Source organism: Pygocentrus nattereri, chromosome 7 (genome assembly GCF_015220715.1).
Source record: "Pygocentrus nattereri isolate fPygNat1 chromosome 7, fPygNat1.pri, whole genome shotgun sequence".
Taxonomy (NCBI): Eukaryota; Metazoa; Chordata; class Actinopteri; order Characiformes; family Serrasalmidae; genus Pygocentrus; species Pygocentrus nattereri.
Window position 1 is genome coordinate 6,644,599 of NC_051217.1, and position 6,299 is coordinate 6,650,897.

Below are 6,299 nucleotides of genomic sequence, written 5' to 3' on the forward strand. Positions count from 1 at the left end.
TCCTTCAGAATCCCTAGAACTACAGGCCCTGCAAACAGCAGCTGATCTCCCCTGAAAATAATTCACCGAATCAGCTCCACTTGGCTGGCTGCATTATGTGATTAAAAATTGTTATGTTATGTAAATCATCCTGGATTAGGATGGCTGCCCAGATCGCAAAACAATGCATGATGACACAACTCGTCTCCTAATACCCTCACACCAATCTCACTAAATCTCTCTAATACACAATCAGAAAACTCTTTACAGATTACATCAATTTAAAGAGTGCCAAAGGGGAGTGAATTAAAAACCAATTAGTGGGATCATCTGTCAGATAAGTGCAGTGTTTGGTATGTCATGACAAAGCGTGCTCTCTCACCTCTCATAGACTGTCTCTATTACTGTCAGAGTGTGGCAAGTTAGCCTAAGGCCTATGGAGGACAGCTTCCTTCTCTAGGCTGGCCACCGGTGTTAATCTGGCTATTCTGTCTAATCATCTGCTCTGTGAGCAATTAAGGAGATCACAACCCACAGTAGGATCAAATGTATGTGTATCAGTAGAAGGTATGAGGAGGCTTGTGGGACGTTTTAAGACTCTACTGTAAACTCAGACTCACCCTGCTCATCTGAACCCCACCAGCTCTGCTGAGATTCCATCTCCTCACCAGGGATTAAAGCTTAATCCTCTGCCTGAATCGTGTCCTCCCTCTTTCTCCCCCTCTCACTCTCTGTCAAATGTAGCATCATTCTGTTGTCGACATCACCAGCCACGGCTCCTTTAATAAGGTCATCTGGTGAGGATGGGTGTGCTTGGGTTTGTTTTCTTGTGTGTTTTTTGAACAGGTGAAAGAGACTTTTCTATTGCCTTACCCTAGAGGAAACTCGGATTGGCCACTGTGCATCAAACTCTGAAAGAGAGAGAGAGAGAGAATTTGGGTGAACAATATGGCACAATAGCTGACATTTTTACCACATACTTTTTTTTCTGAGGTTTAATAAGTTGGAACAAACAAAAAGCAGCAGTAATGCCTTGAAGGCCCTTAGCCTACATTTTTTTGCATTTCATGTTTCCTTGAAGTCTACTTATGCTTGTGTGGTTTTATGGACCAAAAACAGTCATTTGTTTTTACATGACCATTTTCAGCCTCTCTTTATCCCTTAGAATTAGTCTGTCTGAATGTGTTACTGTGCCTTAAAGACTAATATATTTATATGATCTCTGAGGTGGATGTATGTAAAATGTTTCAGTTTTTGTGACATCACAGAAACAACAGACTGAAAACAGGCTGTTTTTACAGCTTGGGTTCCATATATGGATTAAAGAGTGAACAGTATATTTTGAAACTCATATGGGCCATTCTACCAAATTAGTTCAAACTGCATTCTGCATAAAAACAAGGCATTCACTGAGATAGGTATAAGCTAAATATATCTATATCCATATATTTTCTGTTGGACGGTGACTGCCTGATTGTTTAAGATCTTTTTTATTTCTGATTTATATTAAGTTTAATTTTTAAATATAAATTTAAATTTCTAAAGCTGGAAGCGAAAGCGCATCCTTGTCACTCACTGGGCATGCATACCCATGGTGCATTGCGCGAACTCTCAAAGCGGAGTTGTGCCGAAGTGCCAAATGAAGTGGTCATTAGCGGAGCAGACATGCAGATGGTTTTAGAGAGTTGTAACGTTAATTAGTGAACTGGCTAACTCAGCACACTGTGAGGGGGTTGAAGTGATTTTGCAATGTCATTACGATCAATTTTACATTTTGTGGACTTCTGCAGACAGGTTTGGTCTGAAACATTAATAGCAATAGTTCAAAATGAAATATTTATCTGTGTTACTCTGTGTAAACCGGGCTACTTGCTCATTGTAGTTTTATTGCTAGCCATGTAGATCATGTTTGACGGCAACTTTACAGTAAGAAAATGTACTGAAACAGGTAAGACTAATAAGCTCTTCATCTGTAAAACTTTACAAAGATTTTAAAAGAAGACTTAACTCTGCAATGTTAGTAGTTAAATGTAAGACTAAATCAAGTTAATTTAAGGCTTTTAATATCTGATCAATCAAAAGAGCAGCCTTGACAGTGGTATATTCCCCTGACAATATAAACCAATCAGGTGTAACATTATGACCAGCTCCTTGTTTCTGCGCTCACTGTCCATTTGATCAGCTTCACTTACTATATAGGTGCACTTTGTAGTTCTACAGTTACAGACTGTAGTCCATCTGTTTCTTTGATACTTTGTTATGCCTGATCGGTGTATGTACAAATTGACATTGCTTTGTTCCACTGCATATTTTTATATGTACTTAATCTGGCCAATAATGTGGATTTAATATCTCAGTAGGCAGTTTTTTTTTTTAAGAACAAACATTCCAAGCAAAAAAAAAATCTAGGGTGCATTTTTTATTACCACCTGAACAATACAAGGGCACAGAGCCCATATCTGAATTAAATACACAATCATTTAAACACAGTAATTTTAAGTTTTCATATTTAAAGACACTTCATAACAGAAAAAATACAACCAAATCTAAACAATAAAGAGAAATGCTAAAATAGTTTTTCCTAAGTTATATGTGAGATGGTGAAATTGTTACTTCACTAGAGAACAGCTTCGTTTGGCCCAACGCGGCTCTGACTGTTTGCAGATATGTACGCCCAGTGGGTGCATTTAGTATCTTCTCTCCCTGTCCCTCATGGCCACAAGGTGAGCGCTTAAAATTCATTGCTCTAAAGTAAATGTACTTACAATCTGAAAATCAGTGTGTAACATTAAGAGTTTTCACTGCTTATGCATATATTCTAAAACCTTTTTGTGTTTTATTGGAAATAGTACTACTTTACGTATTTGCAACGATTGTTTCCTAGTCATGTACTGGCTAGTGTTTCTGAGTTTTGATCAAAATTAGCTAAATTTGTCACTCCTGAAACAGTCACTACTGTAATATTCGGCAATGTTTCAGGAATGTTATGATTGTTTTCTTAGTGACAGAATGGAATGTCCATCATTTGTAATTAAGCCATAAGGTGAAAGGATTTTAGTCTGAAGTCCAATTCCAGTTTGGAATAGTGATCCATAACCATTCCAAAAGACGTGACAGTATGCTTGTAAAATATAACATTAATAAAACATTAATACAACAAACCATATATACATACACTATGCACTAACTGTCTATACGTCTATAGTATATGTGTCCACTACACCTATAACACTTGCCTATGCACATCTTGTCTACGTTTGACACCTGTACCTACTGACTATGCACATTTTGTGTGTCTTTTACTGTCTTTTGTTTTTGCACTGTTTACCATGCATCTTTTATTACTGCCTTGGAAAAGTAGCCCGATAGTGTTTCATTATACTGTACTACCCTGTGTAGTTGAATTGAACTGTATATATATATATATATATATATATATATATATATATATACATACACACGCACATATAGTATCTCACTGAGTACATCCTTCACATTTATGCATTTTATTATATCTTTTTTCTGTATTTTATTATTATTCATTATCTTTTTGTGGGACAACACTATAGAGCAGTATAGCAGTATAGATTTACTGTCCTTTGAAAGTAACTCAATACACAGCCATTAATGTCTAAATAGCTGGCAACACAAGTGAGTACACCTCACAGTGAACATCTCCAAATTGTGCCCAATTGTGCCGTTGTCTCTGCCTGGTGTTATGTGACTCGTTAGAGTTAAAAGGTTCCAGGTGTGAGTGGGGAGCAGGGCTGTTAAATTTGGTGTTTTGGGTATAATTCACTCATACTGGCCACTGGATATTCTACATGGCACCTCATGGCAAAGAACTCTGAGGATGTGAGAAATAGAATTGTTGCTCTCCACAAAGATGGCCTAGGCTGTAAGAAGATTCCTAACACCTTGAAACTGAGCTACAACACGGTGGCAAAGGTCATACAGCAGTTTTCCAGGACAGGTTGCTGCAGAGTTTGAAGAAGTGAAAGGTCAGCCGGTCAATGCTCAGACCATACATCGCACACTGCATCAACTTGGTCTGCATGGCCGTCGTTCCAGAAGGAAGCCTCTTCTGAAGCTGATACAGTTTGCTGAAGACAAGCAGTCCAAGAACATGGATTACTGGAACCATGTCCTGTGGTCTGACTAGACCAAGATAAACTTGTTTGAGATGGTCTGCAGGTGAGAAGTACCAAAATAACTGTCTCTTGCCTATATTCAAGCATGGTGGTGGTAGCACCCTTCAGAAACTGCACCACATGATAGTTTTCCAGCACGATAACGACCCCAAACACACCTCCAAGATGACAACTGCCTTGCTGAAGGTAAAGGTGATGGACTGGCATGTGTGTCTCCAGACCTAAACCCAGTTGAGCACCTGTGGGGCATCATCAAGCGGAAGGTGGAGAAGCGCAGCTCTGTGATGTCATCATGGAGGAGTGGAAGAGGATTCCAGTAGCAACCTGTGCAGCTCTGGTGAATTCCATGCCCAAGAAGATTAAAGCAGTGCTAGATAATAATGATGCTCACACACAATTTTGACACTTTGAGCACAATTTGGAGATGTTCACTGTGAGGTGTGTTGCAAGCTATTTAGACATTAATGGCTGTGTGTCGAGGACAGTAAATCTATACTGCTATACAAGCTGAACACTGGGTACTTTAAATTATATCCAAGTTTCATTTCTATAGTGTTGTCCCATAAAAAGATATGATAAAATATTTGCAGAAATGTGTGTGTATGTATGTATATATATATATATATATATATATATATATATATACATATATATATATATATATATATATATACACACACATACAGTGCTGTGCGAAAGTCTTAGGCACCCAAGAAACATTTTTTAAATCCATTTATTTGTTGTGTAGTTTGTGTTTATTTGCTGAGAAAGGTGTTATATTCTGGATGTCTACCTCTCCTCGAGGAGGCCCAGTATTACAGTATTATATGTAGTTAAAAAGCAACTCCTGGTTTGACCAATCAGAGCTTCAGTAAATTGAGCTCATGATATAATTGATGATATTAACAAGTCTCTGTGGTGGCTGTGAAGGTGTCAAAGAAAAATATGGACCCAAGAAATTCTCGTTACTTTTTATTGTTTTTATGTTTATTTAAATTATGAATATTTATGAAAATATGACTTTATTCTAATGTATATTGTGATAAACTCACTGCTGAGGTACATCGTTTAAAAATGTGCTTAGATGCCTAAAACTTTCGCACAGTACTGTATATATAACTGCACATCCAATTAAACAGGAATAATTTGTATTCTCTTTGCTATGAAACGTAGTTCTTCAGTGAACACGACCACTCATGAACATGAATGATTAAAAGGTTCTTTGCATTGTGAAAGGATTCTTCAAATTGATGGGAAAAGTGCTATAGATGGTTCTATACAGAACCTTTTTGAAAAGGATTCTATATAGCATCAAAAGGGTTCTTTCATTGTAACAAGCCTGACATCATAACAATAGAAGAACCCTTTTGCTAAATAGAACCATCTACAGCACATTGTCCATCAATCCGAAGAACATTTCCAATATGCAAAGACTATTTAATCGTGTAAAGGATTCTCTGGGTGTTCACGGTTCTACAGAGAACCATTTTCTTTACTAAACAATCTTTGAAAGAACCACTGTCCTTATGAAGCTCATAAGGTTGAGTATGCCTGAGGAAATGCTGAAACAAGTGACACTGGTGGTAGACGGACTTTAACCGAGGGGTTAAGGGTAACTGAGGGAGACTAAAATGAATGTTGGTTTATTTACAATATTCACCGGTGTATGAAGTGTGTTCAGCCCTAGAGGTGCGCAAACTGACGATAAATTTCAGCGCAGTCTCTCTCTCTCTCTCTCAACCTTATGCTACACAATTGCCCCTGATAAACAAATGAAGTATGCTAAGGGTCTGTGTACAGTGAACGCGTCGCTGGGCCCATGTGTACACAAACACACAGCTCACTGCTTTATCAAGAGTTCGTTTCGAATGAAATGAACCTACATGCCAGGGCACTGTGATAAACTCACCTTCATGGGTTCTTTTCCCCCATTGCAGAGTGACGCTAAGGTCTTTACAACGGGGTTTTAATGAGCCTCAGAAACACCGAGGGTTTCATTCACAAGGGCGCGCGCATCAGCTGGACGTCGCCGTGGAGACAGAGCTCGAACTCGGCGTAGATAAGTTGCTCGCGCGGAAGACGTGACGTAGTTTAAAGTCACTGACTCATCTCGATTTAGAGTGTAAACTTACAGCGTCCCTCGCGCGCTCTTCTAACGGACGTTATGTT